Genomic DNA, 17,245 nt, shown 5'->3' on the forward strand with positions numbered 1-17,245 from the left:
TAGTGGCAGCTAGCCAGTACATGCTGCTCTGTTCTGCAATATGATTGCTGTCTTTTTCATGACCGTCATCAAACAAGAAATTAAAAAGCCTCTGTCCTTCAGACAGTTTGTTTGCTTTAAGTGTCTGCTCGTGGTGAGGACAAGAGAAGCATTTCTGCTCTCATGCCTTGCTTTCATGAAGTAGGCCCACCCTACAGAGCAAAGTGCGAGCAAGCGAATGGCGCAAGCTATCGTCACTTCTCTTTTCGAGCTGTCACTGAGATCTCTGGAGCACACTACGTCAGGCTGGTGAGGAATAGACAGCCTCTATTATCTCAGCTTTCCTATAAAGTGAGCCAGTAAATGCAAACACTGTGAAAAACAGCAAGCTGCTGTTTCTGCCCGGTCTCGACCTTTCGCGTGTAAGGCGAACGTGATAACCACTACACTACAGAAACAGACACCACCTCAGGAATCTTGTTGGCATGTATTGGGTTGGAATGCACAGACTAAAGGCCAACGTCCTTGAAGCTCAAAGTTGGGCTCTCCTTACCCGGTCTCTCTTTCTTTGGAAGACAGGAATGAGGACCACTTTTTTTCCAAGAGGCGATTTGGAAACCATATCCTGAAATGACACTAGAAAAACACTTTGCATGTAATGTTCCTACACTGCTGGTCCAGCCCAGAAAAGCAGTTGCAACGAAGTCCTGCACTCCTTTATCATGTCAAAAGTGGAAAATAGCGTGCAGGGTAAGGAACCTTCTCGACATACACAGCGTCTTATAGCATTGAAAAGAAGAAAGGCTCCTATATGACAAGCAGCCTGAAAACTTCCACAGGATGGGCTCGTCCGGGATTTGAACCCAGGACCTCTCGCACCCAAAGCGAGAATCATACCCCTAGACCAACGAGCCTGAGTGGCCAAGATACATTTTGAACAATTACTGAAGCGTCTTTCAGAAAATAGCAGGGCTATTTGGCTCGTCTCCCTATAAGTGAGCCACACAAAGTCATGTTTTCTCTCAAGTTGTTGTTTTTTCACTCCAGCAAGGAAGGGGGCAGCCAATCTCCTATCGGCCAGTGAGCAGTAAAACGGCACAGATGAGAACAGCAACCACTTTCTGGCACTTGTACTCCTCTGCAAGTCCTGGACCCTTGCTCCATAGACTTCCACACCAGAAGCAATGAAGGGCCCACCATTTCTTGCACCTGAGAAAGTGGTGTTTGATATTTGCATTCAAACGCGCTCGCTCAGCGCTCGATTAGGCTCGATCAGGCGAGATGTATATGAGTGGCTCACAAGCCTGAAACATTCACCTGGGAGACCCAGAGTGGCTGACTTCCCAGTATGGCCATTGTTGGGCGAGTCTCCTCCTTTCCTCCGACTCAATCTAGAATTGGCTGCAAATCACAAGAGGGAGTGCAATGTCCGTGTGTAGTGCCTACTCCCAGCTACCTCTCTGTCTTCCTTATGTAAATTAGAATTTGCATGGGGGGACCATTGGCAATCTGCTCCTCCCACATAACCAGGAAGCCCTGTTGAACATGTCTGCCTGTGTTGTTCCAGAAACACTGCCTTCTCTGCCCAAAAGGTGGCAGGAGAGCCTCACAACAAATGATGGGATCAAATGCTTATTTCGAAACCCAGCATGGCAGTTACTGTGATGGAGTGCAAATGTAATGGAAGGTGTGCCTGAGGTGTCCCTTTCAGAAATACATGGAATTGTGAATGAGGGCCCAGCCTGGTGGATTTCTCTTTATTTAGTACAGGTTCCTGCAAATATTGTGGTGTGTCTGGGGAATGCACTGCAAAAATTAGGAAGACTTAAGGGTGTAAAAGGGACCTGTCAGAAGTGGGATTTGAACCCACGCCTCCATGAGGAGACCAGAAGGCTCAGCATCACTGAAGATCAAGCTCTCTTGAGTCTGGCGCCTTAGACCACTCGGCCATCCTGACGGCTCAGGGTGTGCTTAGTTCTGACTCTTCTGTCTGCACCTGCCAACGTTTCCACTTACAACGTTCACAGCAATGTCACAGGTGTAAAGGCCCCAACAATACAACATAGCTTAAATAAAATAAAAATAGGCCCAAGAACAACCCCCAGATGATCGATGGAGATAACTTTGTTTCGTCTGCAAAGGTAAAGAAATTTTCTCACGGCTCACTGTGTCCAAAGACCACCTCTTCTTAAACTTGCATTGAGATAATAAGGTTTTAGAGTGTGCACAAAAAAAGCATCCAATGCACAGTGTTTCTGCCCGGTCTCGAACCGGGGACCTTTCGCGTGTTAGGCGAACGTGATGACCACTACACTACAGAAACTACCTTGGTGCTTTCTACTGTTAGAGGAAAGTTTCTCTCAAGCCTTCACCCTACTTCTATTCTGCTGTATCAGCAGCGGCTCAGAATGTGCAGAACAAGTGTGAAAACCTCAGAGATATCATCCAACATGCTTGCAATTAGACGTATTCAAAACTCACTTGTGCAGGCATCGACAGGCAAATATCTGATGCCTAAATGCCAGCGAGTACAGCTTGGGAAAGCATCACCTGGGACACACTGAGACTAAGCAGGTAGGCAGATAAAGCATGGTGATCCATTTTTCTTCTGAGGTTGGAAATATGTTGTGCAACAATGCACCCAGTATAACGAGAAATAGTCAGGCATAGTGCAATTTTAGTAGGGTTTGTATGTTTACCTCTAAAAAGGGCTCGTCCGGGATTTGAACCCGGGACCTCTCGCACCCTAAGCGAGAATCATACCCCTAGACCAACGAGCCACGCAAGAGTCACCTCTTACACAGCTCCAGGGGTTAGTGGCAGCTAGCCAGTACATGCTGCTCTGTTCTGCATTATGATTGCTGTCTTTTTCATGACCGTCATCAAACAAGAGATTAAAAAGCCTCTGTCCTTCAGACAGTTTGTTTGCTTTAAGTGTCTGCTCGTGGTGAGGACAAGAGAAGCATTTCTGCTCTCATGCCTTGCTTTCATGAAGTAGGCCCACCCTACAGAGCAAAGTGCGAGCAAGCGAATGGCGCAAGCTATCGTCACTTCTCTTTTCGAGCTGTCACTGAGATCTCTGGAGCACACTACGTCAGGCTGGTGAGGAATAGACAGCCTCTATTATCTCAGCTTTCCTATAAAGTGAGCCAGTAAATGCAAACACTGTGAAAAACAGCAAGCTGCTGTTTCTGCCCGGTCTCGACCTTTCGCGTGTAAGGCGAACGTGATAACCACTACACTACAGAAACAGACACCACCTCAGGAATCTTGTTGGCATGTATTGGGTTGGAATGCACAGACTAAAGGCCAACGTCCTTGAAGCTCAAAGTTGGGCTCTCCTTACCCGGTCTCTCTTTCTTTGGAAGACAGGAATGAGGACCACTTTTTTTCCAAGAGGCGATTTGGAAACCATATCCTGAAATGACACTAGAAAAACACTTTGCATGTAATGTTCCTACACTGCTGGTCCAGCCCAGAAAAGCAGTTGCAACGAAGTCCTGCACTCCTTTATCATGTCAAAAGTGGAAAATAGCGTGCAGGGTAAGGAACCTTCTCGACATACACAGCGTCTTATAGCATTGAAAAGAAGAAAGGCTCCTATATGACAAGCAGCCTGAAAACTTCCACAGGATGGGCTCGTCCGGGATTTGAACCCAGGACCTCTCGCACCCAAAGCGAGAATCATACCCCTAGACCAACGAGCCTGAGTGGCCAAGATACATTTTGAACAATTACTGAAGCGTCTTTCAGAAAATAGCAGGGCTATTTGGCTCGTCTCCCTATAAGTGAGCCACACAAAGTCATGTTTTCTCTCAAGTTGTTGTTTTTTCACTCCAGCAAGGAAGGGGGCAGCCAATCTCCTATCGGCCAGTGAGCAGTAAAACGGCACAGATGAGAACAGCAACCACTTTCTGGCACTTGTACTCCTCTGCAAGTCCTGGACCCTTGCTCCATAGACTTCCACACCAGAAGCAATGAAGGGCCCACCATTTCTTGCACCTGAGAAAGTGGTGTTTGATATTTGCATTCAAACGCGCTCGCTCAGCGCTCGATCAGGCTCGATCAGGCGAGATGTATATGAGTGGCTCACAAGCCTGAAACATTCACCTGGGAGACCCAGAGTGGCTGACTTCCCAGTATGGCCATTGTTGGGCGAGTCTCCTCCTTTCCTCCGACTCAATCTAGAATTGGCTGCAAATCACAAGAGGGAGTGCAATGTCCGTGTGTAGTGCCTACTCCCAGCTACCTCTCTGTCTTCCTTATGTAAATTAGAATTTGCAAGGGGAGACCATTGGCAATCTGCTCCTCCCACATAACCAGGAAGCCCTGTTGAACATGTCTGCCTGTGTTGTTCCAGGAACACTGCCTTCTCTGCCCAAAAGGTGGCAGGAGAGCCTCACAACAAATGATGGGATCAAATGCTTATTTCGAAACCCAGCATGGCAGTTACTGTGATGGAGTGCAAATGTAATGGAAGGTGTGCCTGAGGTGTCCCTTTCAGAAATACATGGAATTGTGATTGAGGGCCCAGCCTGGTGGATTTCTCTTTATTTACTACAGGTTCCTGCAAATATTGTGGTGTGTCTGGGGAATGCACTGCAAAAATTAGGAAGACTTAAGGGTGTAAAAGGGACCTGTCAGAAGTGGGATTTGAACCCACGCCTCCATGAGGAGACCAGAAGGCTCAGCATCACTGAAGATCAAGCTCTCTTGAGTCTGGCGCCTTAGACCACTCGGCCATCCTGACGGCTCAGGGTGTGCTTAGTTCTGACTCTTCTGTCTGCACCTGCCAACGTTTCCACTTACAACGTTCACAGCAATGTCACAGGTGTAAAGGCCCCAACAATACAACATAGCTTAAATAAAATAAAAATAGGCCCAAGAACAACCCCCAGATGATCGATGGAGATAACTTTGTTTCGTCTGCAAAGGTAAAGAAATTTTCTCACGGCTCACTGTGTCCAAAGACCACCTCTTCTTAAAATTGCATTGAGATAATAAGGTTTTAGAGTGTGCACAAAAAAAGCATCCAATGCACAGTGTTTCTGCCCGGTCTCAAACCGTGGACCTTTCGCGTGTTAGGCGAACGTGATGACCACTACACTACAGAAACTACCTTGGTGCTTTCTACTGTTAGAGGAAAGTTTCTCTCAAGCCTTCACCCTACTTCTATTCTGCTGTATCAGCAGCGGCTCAGAATGTGCAGAACAAGTGTGAAAACCTCAGAGATATCATCCAACATGCTTGCAATTAGACGTATTCAAAACTCACTTGTGCAGGCATCGACAGGCAAATATCTGATGCCTAAATGCCAGCGAGTACAGCTTGGGAAAGCATCACCTGGGACACACTGAGACTAAGCAGGTAGGCAGATAAAGCATGGTGATCCATTTTTCTTCTGAGGTTAGAAATATGTTGTGCAACAATGCACCCAGTATAACGAGAAATAGTCAGGCATAGTGCAATTTTAGTAGGGTTTGTATGTTTACCTCTAAAAAGGGCTCGTCCGGGATTTGAACCCGGGACCTCTCGCACCCTAAGCGAGAATCATACCCCTAGACCAACGAGCCACGCAAGAGTCACCTCTGACACAGCTCCAGGGGTTAGTGGCAGCTAGCCAGTACATGCTGCTCTGTTCTGCAATATGATTGCTGTCTTTTTCATGACCGTCATCAAACAAGAAATTAAAAAGCCTCTGTCCTTCAGACAGTTTGTTTGCTTTAAGTGTCTGCTCGTGGTGAGGACAAGAGAAGCATTTCTGCTCTCATGCCTTGCTTTCATGAAGTAGGCCCACCCTACAGAGCAAAGTGCGAGCAAGCGAATGGCGCAAGCTATCGTCACTTCTCTTTTCGAGCTGTCACTGAGATCTCTGGAGCACACTACGTCAGGCTGGTGAGGAATAGACAGCCTCTATTATCTCAGCTTTCCTATAAAGTGAGCCAGTAAATGCAAACACTGTGAAAAACAGCAAGCTGCTGTTTCTGCCCGGTCTCGACCTTTCGCGTGTAAGGCGAACGTGATAACCACTACACTACAGAAACAGACACCACCTCAGGAATCTTGTTGGCATGTATTGGGTTGGAATGCACAGACTAAAGGCCAACGTCCTTGAAGCTCAAAGTTGGGCTCTCCTTACCCGGTCTCTCTTTCTTTGGAAGACAGGAATGAGGACCACTTTTTTTCCAAGAGGCGATTTGGAAACCATATCCTGAAATGACACTAGAAAAACACTTTGCATGTAATGTTCCTACACTGCTGGTCCAGCCCAGAAAAGCAGTTGCAACGAAGTCCTGCACTCCTTTATCATGTCAAAAGTGGAAAATAGCGTGCAGGGTAAGGAACCTTCTCGACATACACAGCGTCTTATAGCATTGAAAAGAAGAAAGGCTCCTATATGACAAGCAGCCTGAAAACTTCCACAGGATGGGCTCGTCCGGGATTTGAACCCAGGACCTCTCGCACCCAAAGCGAGAATCATACCCCTAGACCAACGAGCCTGAGTGGCCAAGATACATTTTGAACAATTACTGAAGCGTCTTTCAGAAAATAGCAGGGCTATTTGGCTCGTCTCCCTATAAGTGAGCCACACAAAGTCATGTTTTCTCTCAAGTTGTTGTTTTTTCTTTCCAGCAAGGAAGGGGGCAGCCAATCTCCTATCGGCCAGTGAGCAGTAAAAAGGCACAGATGAGAACAGCAACCACTTTCTGGCACTTGTACTCCTCTGCAAGTCCTGGACCCTTGCTCCATAGACTTCCACACCAGAAGCAATGAAGGGCCCACCATTTCTTGCACCTGAGAAAGTGGTGTTTGATATTTGCATTCAAACGCGCTCGCTCAGCGCTCGATCAGGCTCGATCAGGCGAGATTTATATGAGTGGCTCACAGGCCTGAAACATTCACCTGGGAGACCCAGAGTGGCTGACTTCCCAGTATGGCCATTGTTGGGCGAGTCTCCTCCTTTCCTCCGACTCAATCTAGAATTGGCTGCAAATCACAAGAGGGAGTGCAATGTCCGTGTGTAGTGCCTACTCCCAGCTACCTCTCTGTCTTCCTTATGTAAATTAGAATTTGCAAGGGGAGACCATTGGCAATCTGCTCCTCCCACATAACCAGGAAGCCCTGTTGAACATGTCTGCCTGTGTTGTTCCAGGAACACTGCCTTCTCTGCCCAAAAGGTGGCAGGAGAGCCTCACAACAAATGATGGGATCAAATGCTTATTTCGAAACCCAGCATGGCAGTTACTGTGATGGAGTGCAAATGTAATGGAAGGTGTGCCTGAGGTGTCCCTTTCAGAAATACATGGAATTGTGATTGAGGGCCCAGCCTGGTGGATTTCTCTTTATTTACTACAGGTTCCTGCAAATATTGTGGTGTGTCTGGGGAATGCACTGCAAAAATTAGGAAGACTTAAGGGTGTAAAAGGGACCTGTCAGAAGTGGGATTTGAACCCACGCCTCCATGAGGAGACCAGAAGGCTCAGCATCACTGAAGATCAAGCTCTCTTGAGTCTGGCGCCTTAGACCACTCGGCCATCCTGACGGCTAAGGGTGTGCTTAGTTCTGACTCTTCTGTCTGCACCTGCCAACGTTTCCACTTACAACGTTCACAGCAATGTCACAGGTGTAAAGGCCCCAACAATACAACATAGCTTAAATAAAATAAAAATAGGCCCAAGAACAACCCCCAGATGATCGATGGAGATAACTTTGTTTCGTCTACAAAGGTAAAGACATTTTCTCACGGCTCACTGTGTCCAAAGACCACCTCTTCTTAAAATTGCATTGAGATAATAAGGTTTTAGAGTGTGCACAAAAAAAGCATCCAATGCACAGTGTTTCTGCCCGGTCTCGAACCGGGGACCTTTCGCGTGTTAGGCAAACGTGATGACCACTACACTACAGAAACTACCTTGGTGCTTTCTACTGTTAGAGGAAAGTTTCTCTCAAGCCTTCACCCTACTTCTATTCTGCTGTATCAGCAGCGGCTCAGAATGTGCAGAACAAGTGTGAAAACCTCAGAGATATCATCCAACATGCTTGCAATTAGACGTATTCAAAACTCACTTGTGCAGGCATCGACAGGCAAATATCTGATGCCTAAATGCCAGCGAGTACAGCTTGGGAAAGCATCACCTGGGACCCACTGAGACTAAGCAGGTAGGCAGATAAAGCATGGTGATCCATTTTTCTTCTGAGGTTAGAAATATGTTGTGCAACAATGCACCCAGTATAACGAGAAATAGTCAGGCATAGTGCAATTTTAGTAGGGTTTGTATGTTTACCTCTAAAAAGGGCTCGTCCGGGATTTGAACCCGGGACCTCTCGCACCCTAAGCGAGAATCATACCCCTAGACCAACGAGCCACGCAAGAGTCACCTCTGACACAGCTCCAGGGGTTAGTGGCAGCTAGCCAGTACATGCTGCTCTGTTCTGCAATATGATTGCTGTCTTTTTCATGACCGTCATCAAACAAGAAATTAAAAAGCCTCTGTCCTTCAGACAGTTTGTTTGCTTTAAGTGTCTGCTCGTGGTGAGGACAAGAGAAGCATTTCTGCTCTCATGCCTTGCTTTCATGAAGTAGGCCCACCCTACAGAGCAAAGTGCGAGCAAGCGAATGGCGCAAGCTATCGTCACTTCTCTTTTCGAGCTGTCACTGAGATCTCTGGAGCACACTACGTCAGGCTGGTGAGGAATAGACAGCCTCTATTATCTCAGCTTTCCTATAAAGTGAGCCAGTAAATGCAAACACTGTGAAAAACAGCAAGCTGCTGTTTCTGCCCGGTCTCGACCTTTCGCGTGTAAGGCGAACGTGATAACCACTACACTACAGAAACAGACACCACCTCAGGAATCTTGTTGGCATGTATTGGGTTGGAATGCACAGACTAAAGGCCAACGTCCTTGAAGCTCAAAGTTGGGCTCTCCTTACCCGGTCTCTCTTTCTTTGGAAGACAGGAATGAGGACCACTTTTTTTCCAAGAGGCGATTTGGAAACCATATCCTGAAATGACACTAGAAAAACACTTTGCATGTAATGTTCCTACACTGCTGGTCCAGCCCAGAAAAGCAGTTGCAACGAAGTCCTGCACTCCTTTATCATGTCAAAAGTGGAAAATAGCGTGCAGGGTAAGGAACCTTCTCGACATACACAGCGTCTTATAGCATTGAAAAGAAGAAAGGCTCCTATATGACAAGCAGCCTGAAAACTTCCACAGGATGGGCTCGTCCGGGATTTGAACCCAGGACCTCTCGCACCCAAAGCGAGAATCATACCCCTAGACCAACGAGCCTGAGTGGCCAAGATACATTTTGAACAATTACTGAAGCGTCTTTCAGAAAATAGCAGGGCTATTTGGCTCGTCTCCCTATAAGTGAGCCACACAAAGTCATGTTTTCTCTCAAGTTGTTGTTTTTTCTTTCCAGCAAGGAAGGGGGCAGCCAATCTCCTATCGGCCAGTGAGCAGTAAAAAGGCACAGATGAGAACAGCAACCACTTTCTGGCACTTGTACTCCTCTGCAAGTCCTGGACCCTTGCTCCATAGACTTCCACACCAGAAGCAATGAAGGGCCCACCATTTCTTGCACCTGAGAAAGTGGTGTTTGATATTTGCATTCAAACGCGCTCGCTCAGCGCTCGATCAGGCTCGATCAGGCGAGATTTATATGAGTGGCTCACAGGCCTGAAACATTCACCTGGGAGACCCAGAGTGGCTGACTTCCCAGTATGGCCATTGTTGGGCGAGTCTCCTCCTTTCCTCCGACTCAATCTAGAATTGGCTGCAAATCACAAGAGGGAGTGCAATGTCCGTGTGTAGTGCCTACTCCCAGCTACCTCTCCGTCTTCCTTATGTAAATTAGAATTTGCAAGGGGAGACCATTGGCAATCTGCTCCTCCCACATAACCAGGAAGCCCTGTTGAACATGTCTGCCTGTGTTGTTCCAGGAACACTGCCTTCTCTGCCCAAAAGGTGGCAGGAGAGCCTCACAACAAATGATGGGATCAAATGCTTATTTCGAAACCCAGCATGGCAGTTACTGTGATGGAGTGCAAATGTAATGGAAGGTGTGCCTGAGGTGTCCCTTTCAGAAATACATGGAATTGTGATTGAGGGCCCAGCCTGGTGGATTTCTCTTTATTTACTACAGGTTCCTGCAAATATTGTGGTGTGTCTGGGGAATGCACTGCAAAAATTAGGAAGACTTAAGGGTGTAAAAGGGACCTGTCAGAAGTGGGATTTGAACCCACGCCTCCATGAGGAGACCAGAAGGCTCAGCATCACTGAAGATCAAGCTCTCTTGAGTCTGGCGCCTTAGACCACTCGGCCATCCTGACGGCTCAGGGTGTGCTTAGTTCTGACTCTTCTGTCTGCACCTGCCAACGTTTCCACTTACAACGTTCACAGCAATGTCACAGGTGTAAAGGCCCCAACAATACAACATAGCTTAAATAAAATAAAAATAGGCCCAAGAACAACCCCCAGATGATCGATGGAGATAACTTTGTTTCGTCTGCAAAGGTAAAGAAATTTTCTCACGGCTCACTGTGTCCAAAGACCACCTCTTCTTAAAATTGCATTGAGATAATAAGGTTTTAGAGTGTGCACAAAAAAAGCATCCAATGCACAGTGTTTCTGCCCGGTCTCGAACCGGGGACCTTTCGCGTGTTAGGCGAACGTGATGACCACTACACTACAGAAACTACCTTGGTGCTTTCTACTGTTAGAGGAAAGTTTCTCTCAAGCCTTCACCCTACTTCTATTCTGCTGTATCAGCAGCGGCTCAGAATGTGCAGAACAAGTGTGAAAACCTCAGAGATATCATCCAACATGCTTGCAATTAGACGTATTCAAAACTCACTTGTGCAGGCATCGACAGGCAAATATCTGATGCCTAAATGCCAGCGAGTACAGCTTGGGAAAGCATCACCTGGGACACACTGAGACTAAGCAGGTAGGCAGATAAAGCATGGTGATCCATTTTTCTTCTGAGGTTAGAAATATGTTGTGCAACAATGCACCCAGTATAACGAGAAATAGTCAGGCATAGTGCAATTTTAGTAGGGTTTGTATGTTTACCTCTAAAAAGGGCTCGTCCGGGATTTGAACCCGGGACCTCTCGCACCCTAAGCGAGAATCATACCCCTAGACCAACGAGCCACGCAAGAGTCACCTCTGACACAGCTCCAGGGGTTAGTGGCAGCTAGCCAGTACATGCTGCTCTGTTCTGCAATATGATTGCTGTCTTTTTCATGACCGTCATCAAACAAGAAATTAAAAAGCCTCTGTCCTTCAGACAGTTTGTTTGCTTTAAGTGTCTGCTCGTGGTGAGGACAAGAGAAGCATTTCTGCTCTCATGCCTTGCTTTCATGAAGTAGGCCCACCCTACAGAGCAAAGTGCGAGCAAGCGAATGGCGCAAGCTATCGTCACTTCTCTTTTCGAGCTGTCACTGAGATCTCTGGAGCACACTACGTCAGGCTGGTGAGGAATAGACAGCCTCTATTATCTCAGCTTTCCTATAAAGTGAGCCAGTAAATGCAAACACTGTGAAAAACAGCAAGCTGCTGTTTCTGCCCGGTCTCGACCTTTCGCGTGTAAGGCGAACGTGATAACCACTACACTACAGAAACAGACACCACCTCAGGAATCTTGTTGGCATGTATTGGGTTGGAATGCACAGACTAAAGGCCAACGTCCTTGAAGCTCAAAGTTGGGCTCTCCTTACCCGGTCTCTCTTTCTTTGGAAGACAGGAATGAGGACCACTTTTTTTCCAAGAGGCGATTTGGAAACCATATCCTGAAATGACACTAGAAAAAAACTTTGCATGTAATGTTCCTACACTGCTGGTCCAGCCCAGAAAAGCAGTTGCAACGAAGTCCTGCACTCCTTTATCATGTCAAAAGTGGAAAATAGCGTGCAGGGTAAGGAACTTTCTCGACATACACAGCGTCTTATAGCATTGAAAAGAAGAAAGGCTCCTATATGACAAGCAGCCTGAAAACTTCCACAGGATGGGCTCGTCCGGGATTTGAACCCAGGACCTCTCGCACCCAAAGCGAGAATCATACCCCTAGACCAACGAGCCTGAGTGGCCAAGATACATTTTGAACAATTACTGAAGCGTCTTTCAGAAAATAGCAGGGCTATTTGGCTCGTCTCCCTATAAGTGAGCCACACAAAGTCATGTTTTCTCTCAAGTTGTTGTTTTTTCACTCCAGCAAGGAAGGGGGCAGCCAATCTCCTATCGGCCAGTGAGCAGTAAAACGGCACAGATGAGAACAGCAACCACTTTCTGGCACTTGTACTCCTCTGCAAGTCCTGGACCCTTGCTCCATAGACTTCCACACCAGAAGCAATGAAGGGCCCACCATTTCTTGCACCTGAGAAAGTGGTGTTTGATATTTGCATTCAAACGCGCTCGCTCAGCGCTCGATTAGGCTCGATCAGGCGAGATGTATATGAGTGGCTCACAAGCCTGAAACATTCACCTGGGAGACCCAGAGTGGCTGACTTCCCAGTATGGCCATTGTTGGGCGAGTCTCCTCCTTTCCTCCGACTCAATCTAGAATTGGCTGCAAATCACAAGAGGGAGTGCAATGTCCGTGTGTAGTGCCTACTCCCAGCTACCTCTCTGTCTTCCTTATGTAAATTAGAATTTGCATGGGGGGACCATTGGCAATCTGCTCCTCCCACATAACCAGGAAGCCCTGTTGAACATGTCTGCCTGTGTTGTTCCAGAAACACTGCCTTCTCTGCCCAAAAGGTGGCAGGAGAGCCTCACAACAAATGATGGGATCAAATGCTTATTTCGAAACCCAGCATGGCAGTTACTGTGATGGAGTGCAAATGTAATGGAAGGTGTGCCTGAGGTGTCCCTTTCAGAAATACATGGAATTGTGATTGAGGGCCCAGCCTGGTGGATTTCTCTTTATTTACTACAGGTTCCTGCAAATATTGTGGTGTGTCTGGGGAATGCACTGCAAAAATTAGGAAGACTTAAGGGTGTAAAAGGGACCTGTCAGAAGTGGGATTTGAACCCACGCCTCCATGAGGAGACCAGAAGGCTCAGCATCACTGAAGATCAAGCTCTCTTGAGTCTGGCGCCTTAGACCACTCGGCCATCCTGACGGCTCAGGGTGTGCTTAGTTCTGACTCTTCTGTCTGCACCTGCCAACGTTTCCACTTACAACGTTCACAGCAATGTCACAGGTGTAAAGGCCCCAACAATACAACATAGCTTAAATAAAATAAAAATAGGCCCAAGAACAACCCCCAGATGATCGATGGAGATAACTTTGTTTCGTCTGCAAAGGTAAAGAAATTTTCTCACGGCTCACTGTGTCCAAAGACCACCTCTTCTTAAAATTGCATTGAGATAATAAGGTTTTAGAGTGTGCACAAAAAAAGCATCCAATGCACAGTGTTTCTGCCCGGTCTCGAACCGTGGACCTTTCGCGTGTTAGGCGAACGTGATGACCACTACACTACAGAAACTACCTTGGTGCTTTCTACTGTTAGAGGAAAGTTTCTCTCAAGCCTTCACCCTACTTCTATTCTGCTGTATCAGCAGCGGCTCAGAATGTGCAGAACAAGTGTGAAAACCTCAGAGATATCATCCAACATGCTTGCAATTAGACGTATTCAAAACTCACTTGTGCAGGCATCGACAGGCAAATATCTGATGCCTAAATGCCAGCGAGTACAGCTTGGGAAAGCATCACCTGGGACACACTGAGACTAAGCAGGTAGGCAGATAAAGCATGGTGATCCATTTTTCTTCTGAGGTTAGAAATATGTTGTGCAACAATGCACCCAGTATAACGAGAAATAGTCAGGCATAGTGCAATTTTAGTAGGGTTTGTATGTTTACCTCTAAAAAGGGCTCGTCCGGGATTTGAACCCGGGACCTCTCGCACCCTAAGCGAGAATCATACCCCTAGACCAATGAGCCACGCAAGAGTCACCTCTGACACAGCTCCAGGGGTTAGTGGCAGCTAGCCAGTACATGCTGCTCTGTTCTGCAATATGATTGCTGTCTTTTTCATGACCGTCATCAAACAAGAAATTAAAAAGCCTCTGTCCTTCAGACAGTTTGTTTGCTTTAAGTGTCTGCTCGTGGTGAGGACAAGAGAAGCATTTCTGCTCTCATGCCTTGCTTTCATGAAGTAGGCCCACCCTACAGAGCAAAGTGCGAGCAAGCGAATGGCGCAAGCTATCGTCACTTCTCTTTTCGAGCTGTCACTGAGATCTCTGGAGCACACTACGTCAGGCTGGTGAGGAATAGACAGCCTCTATTATCTCAGCTTTCCTATAAAGTGAGCCAGTAAATGCAAACACTGTGAAAAACAGCAAGCTGCTGTTTCTGCCCGGTCTCGACCTTTCGCGTGTAAGGCGAACGTGATAACCACTACACTACAGAAACAGACACCACCTCAGGAATCTTGTTGGCATGTATTGGGTTGGAATGCACAGACTAAAGGCCAACGTCCTTGAAGCTCAAAGTTGGGCTCTCCTTACCCGGTCTCTCTTTCTTTGGAAGACAGGAATGAGGACCACTTTTTTTCCAAGAGGCGATTTGGAAACCATATCCTGAAATGACACTAGAAAAACACTTTGCATGTAATGTTCCTACACTGCTGGTCCAGCCCAGAAAAGCAGTTGCAACGAAGTCCTGCACTCCTTTATCATGTCAAAAGTGGAAAATAGCGTGCAGGGTAAGGAACCTTCTCGACATACACAGCGTCTTATAGCATTGAAAAGAAGAAAGGCTCCTATATGACAAGCAGCCTGAAAACTTCCACAGGATGGGCTCGTCCGGGATTTGAACCCAGGACCTCTCGCACCCAAAGCGAGAATCATACCCCTAGACCAACGAGCCTGAGTGGCCAAGATACATTTTGAACAATTACTGAAGCGTCTTTCAGAAAATAGCAGGGCTATTTGGCTCGTCTCCCTATAAGTGAGCCACACAAAGTCATGTTTTCTCTCAAGTTGTTGTTTTTTCACTCCAGCAAGGAAGGGGGCAGCCAATCTCCTATCGGCCAGTGAGCAGTAAAACGGCACAGATGAGAACAGCAACCACTTTCTGGCACTTGTACTCCTCTGCAAGTCCTGGACCCTTGCTCCATAGACTTCCACACCAGAAGCAATGAAGGGCCCACCATTTCTTGCACCTGAGAAAGTGGTGTTTGATATTTGCATTCAAACGCGCTCGCTCAGCGCTCGATTAGGCTCGATCAGGCGAGATGTATATGAGTGGCTCACAAGCCTGAAACATTCACCTGGGAGACCCAGAGTGGCTGACTTCCCAGTATGGCCATTGTTGGGCGAGTCTCCTCCTTTCCTCCGACTCAATCTAGAATTGGCTGCAAATCACAAGAGGGAGTGCAATGTCCGTGTGTAGTGCCTACTCCCAGCTACCTCTCTGTCTTCCTTATGTAAATTAGAATTTGCATGGGGGGACCATTGGCAATCTGCTCCTCCCACATAACCAGGAAGCCCTGTTGAACATGTCTGCCTGTGTTGTTCCAGAAACACTGCCTTCTCTGCCCAAAAGGTGGCAGGAGAGCCTCACAACAAATGATGGGATCAAATGCTTATTTCGAAACCCAGCATGGCAGTTACTGTGATGGAGTGCAAATGTAATGGAAGGTGTGCCTGAGGTGTCCCTTTCAGAAATACATGGAATTGTGAATGAGGGCCCAGCCTGGTGGATTTCTCTTTATTTAGTACAGGTTCCTGCAAATATTGTGGTGTGTCTGGGGAATGCACTGCAAAAATTAGGAAGACTTAAGGGTGTAAAAGGGACCTGTCAGAAGTGGGATTTGAACCCACGCCTCCATGAGGAGACCAGAAGGCTCAGCATCACTGAAGATCAAGCTCTCTTGAGTCTGGCGCCTTAGACCACTCGGCCATCCTGACGGCTCAGGGTGTGCTTAGTTCTGACTCTTCTGTCTGCACCTGCCAACGTTTCCACTTACAACGTTCACAGCAATGTCACAGGTGTAAAGGCCCCAACAATACAACATAGCTTAAATAAAATAAAAATAGGCCCAAGAACAACCCCCAGATGATCGATGGAGATAACTTTGTTTCGTCTGCAAAGGTAAAGAAATTTTCTCACGGCTCACTGTGTCCAAAGACCACCTCTTCTTAAACTTGCATTGAGATAATAAGGTTTTAGAGTGTGCACAAAAAAAGCATCCAATGCACAGTGTTTCTGCCCGGTCTCGAACCGGGGACCTTTCGCGTGTTAGGCGAACGTGATGACCACTACACTACAGAAACTACCTTGGTGCTTTCTACTGTTAGAGGAAAGTTTCTCTCAAGCCTTCACCCTACTTCTATTCTGCTGTATCAGCAGCGGCTCAGAATGTGCAGAACAAGTGTGAAAACCTCAGAGATATCATCCAACATGCTTGCAATTAGACGTATTCAAAACTCACTTGTGCAGGCATCGACAGGCAAATATCTGATGCCTAAATGCCAGCGAGTACAGCTTGGGAAAGCATCACCTGGGACACACTGAGACTAAGCAGGTAGGCAGATAAAGCATGGTGATCCATTTTTCTTCTGAGGTTGGAAATATGTTGTGCAACAATGCACCCAGTATAACGAGAAATAGTCAGGCATAGTGCAATTTTAGTAGGGTTTGTATGTTTACCTCTAAAAAGGGCTCGTCCGGGATTTGAACCCGGGACCTCTCGCACCCTAAGCGAGAATCATACCCCTAGACCAACGAGCCACGCAAGAGTCACCTCTTACACAGCTCCAGGGGTTAGTGGCAGCTAGCCAGTACATGCTGCTCTGTTCTGCATTATGATTGCTGTCTTTTTCATGACCGTCATCAAACAAGAGATTAAAAAGCCTCTGTCCTTCAGACAGTTTGTTTGCTTTAAGTGTCTGCTCGTGGTGAGGACAAGAGAAGCATTTCTGCTCTCATGCCTTGCTTTCATGAAGTAGGCCCACCCTACAGAGCAAAGTGCGAGCAAGCGAATGGCGCAAGCTATCGTCACTTCTCTTTTCGAGCTGTCACTGAGATCTCTGGAGCACACTACGTCAGGCTGGTGAGGAATAGACAGCCTCTATTATCTCAGCTTTCCTATAAAGTGAGCCAGTAAATGCAAACACTGTGAAAAACAGCAAGCTGCTGTTTCTGCCCGGTCTCGACCTTTCGCGTGTAAGGCGAACGTGATAACCACTACACTACAGAAACAGACACCACCTCAGGAATCTTGTTGGCATGTATTGGGTTGGAATGCACAG

At 47.1% G+C, this 17,245-nt stretch overlaps 18 non-coding genes across 18 annotated transcripts; all 18 read right to left on the reverse strand.

The window, feature by feature from the left end:
* Nucleotides 1-1,824: 1,824 nt before the first annotated feature.
* On the reverse strand, nucleotides 1,825-1,936 carry TRNAL-CAA (transfer RNA leucine (anticodon CAA)). The gene is made up of 2 exons: nucleotides 1,899-1,936; nucleotides 1,825-1,870 (listed from the first exon to the last, which is right to left on the reverse strand). It is a non-coding gene; the product is annotated as a tRNA-Leu (tRNA).
* Nucleotides 1,937-2,229: 293 nt separating this feature from the next.
* On the reverse strand, nucleotides 2,230-2,302 carry TRNAV-AAC (transfer RNA valine (anticodon AAC)). Its single transcript has one exon. It is a non-coding gene; the product is annotated as a tRNA-Val (tRNA).
* Nucleotides 2,303-2,687: 385 nt separating this feature from the next.
* TRNAP-AGG (transfer RNA proline (anticodon AGG)) lies at nucleotides 2,688-2,759 on the reverse strand. The gene has a single exon. It is a non-coding gene; the product is annotated as a tRNA-Pro (tRNA).
* Nucleotides 2,760-4,617: 1,858 nt separating this feature from the next.
* Nucleotides 4,618-4,729, reverse strand: TRNAL-CAA (transfer RNA leucine (anticodon CAA)). Its single transcript has 2 exons — nucleotides 4,692-4,729; nucleotides 4,618-4,663 (listed from the first exon to the last, which is right to left on the reverse strand). It is a non-coding gene; the product is annotated as a tRNA-Leu (tRNA).
* Nucleotides 4,730-5,022: 293 nt separating this feature from the next.
* TRNAV-AAC (transfer RNA valine (anticodon AAC)) lies at nucleotides 5,023-5,095 on the reverse strand. The gene has a single exon. It is a non-coding gene; the product is annotated as a tRNA-Val (tRNA).
* Nucleotides 5,096-5,480: 385 nt separating this feature from the next.
* Nucleotides 5,481-5,552, reverse strand: TRNAP-AGG (transfer RNA proline (anticodon AGG)). Its single transcript has one exon. It is a non-coding gene; the product is annotated as a tRNA-Pro (tRNA).
* A 1,858-nt stretch (nucleotides 5,553-7,410) lies between these two features.
* TRNAL-CAA (transfer RNA leucine (anticodon CAA)) lies at nucleotides 7,411-7,522 on the reverse strand. Its single transcript has 2 exons — nucleotides 7,485-7,522; nucleotides 7,411-7,456 (listed from the first exon to the last, which is right to left on the reverse strand). It is a non-coding gene; the product is annotated as a tRNA-Leu (tRNA).
* A 293-nt stretch (nucleotides 7,523-7,815) lies between these two features.
* On the reverse strand, nucleotides 7,816-7,888 carry TRNAV-AAC (transfer RNA valine (anticodon AAC)). The gene has a single exon. It is a non-coding gene; the product is annotated as a tRNA-Val (tRNA).
* A 385-nt stretch (nucleotides 7,889-8,273) lies between these two features.
* Nucleotides 8,274-8,345, reverse strand: TRNAP-AGG (transfer RNA proline (anticodon AGG)). Its single transcript has one exon. It is a non-coding gene; the product is annotated as a tRNA-Pro (tRNA).
* Nucleotides 8,346-10,203: 1,858 nt separating this feature from the next.
* TRNAL-CAA (transfer RNA leucine (anticodon CAA)) lies at nucleotides 10,204-10,315 on the reverse strand. The gene is made up of 2 exons: nucleotides 10,278-10,315; nucleotides 10,204-10,249 (listed from the first exon to the last, which is right to left on the reverse strand). It is a non-coding gene; the product is annotated as a tRNA-Leu (tRNA).
* Nucleotides 10,316-10,608: 293 nt separating this feature from the next.
* TRNAV-AAC (transfer RNA valine (anticodon AAC)) lies at nucleotides 10,609-10,681 on the reverse strand. Its single transcript has one exon. It is a non-coding gene; the product is annotated as a tRNA-Val (tRNA).
* A 385-nt stretch (nucleotides 10,682-11,066) lies between these two features.
* TRNAP-AGG (transfer RNA proline (anticodon AGG)) lies at nucleotides 11,067-11,138 on the reverse strand. The gene has a single exon. It is a non-coding gene; the product is annotated as a tRNA-Pro (tRNA).
* A 1,858-nt stretch (nucleotides 11,139-12,996) lies between these two features.
* Nucleotides 12,997-13,108, reverse strand: TRNAL-CAA (transfer RNA leucine (anticodon CAA)). The gene is made up of 2 exons: nucleotides 13,071-13,108; nucleotides 12,997-13,042 (listed from the first exon to the last, which is right to left on the reverse strand). It is a non-coding gene; the product is annotated as a tRNA-Leu (tRNA).
* A 293-nt stretch (nucleotides 13,109-13,401) lies between these two features.
* On the reverse strand, nucleotides 13,402-13,474 carry TRNAV-AAC (transfer RNA valine (anticodon AAC)). Its single transcript has one exon. It is a non-coding gene; the product is annotated as a tRNA-Val (tRNA).
* A 385-nt stretch (nucleotides 13,475-13,859) lies between these two features.
* Nucleotides 13,860-13,931, reverse strand: TRNAP-AGG (transfer RNA proline (anticodon AGG)). The gene has a single exon. It is a non-coding gene; the product is annotated as a tRNA-Pro (tRNA).
* Nucleotides 13,932-15,789: 1,858 nt separating this feature from the next.
* Nucleotides 15,790-15,901, reverse strand: TRNAL-CAA (transfer RNA leucine (anticodon CAA)). The gene is made up of 2 exons: nucleotides 15,864-15,901; nucleotides 15,790-15,835 (listed from the first exon to the last, which is right to left on the reverse strand). It is a non-coding gene; the product is annotated as a tRNA-Leu (tRNA).
* A 293-nt stretch (nucleotides 15,902-16,194) lies between these two features.
* Nucleotides 16,195-16,267, reverse strand: TRNAV-AAC (transfer RNA valine (anticodon AAC)). Its single transcript has one exon. It is a non-coding gene; the product is annotated as a tRNA-Val (tRNA).
* Nucleotides 16,268-16,652: 385 nt separating this feature from the next.
* Nucleotides 16,653-16,724, reverse strand: TRNAP-AGG (transfer RNA proline (anticodon AGG)). The gene has a single exon. It is a non-coding gene; the product is annotated as a tRNA-Pro (tRNA).
* Nucleotides 16,725-17,245: the final 521 nt, after the last annotated feature.

This window comes from Lissotriton vulgaris, chromosome 10 (genome assembly GCF_964263255.1).
Source record: "Lissotriton vulgaris chromosome 10, aLisVul1.2, whole genome shotgun sequence".
Lineage (NCBI taxonomy): Eukaryota > Metazoa > Chordata > Amphibia > Caudata > Salamandridae > Lissotriton > Lissotriton vulgaris.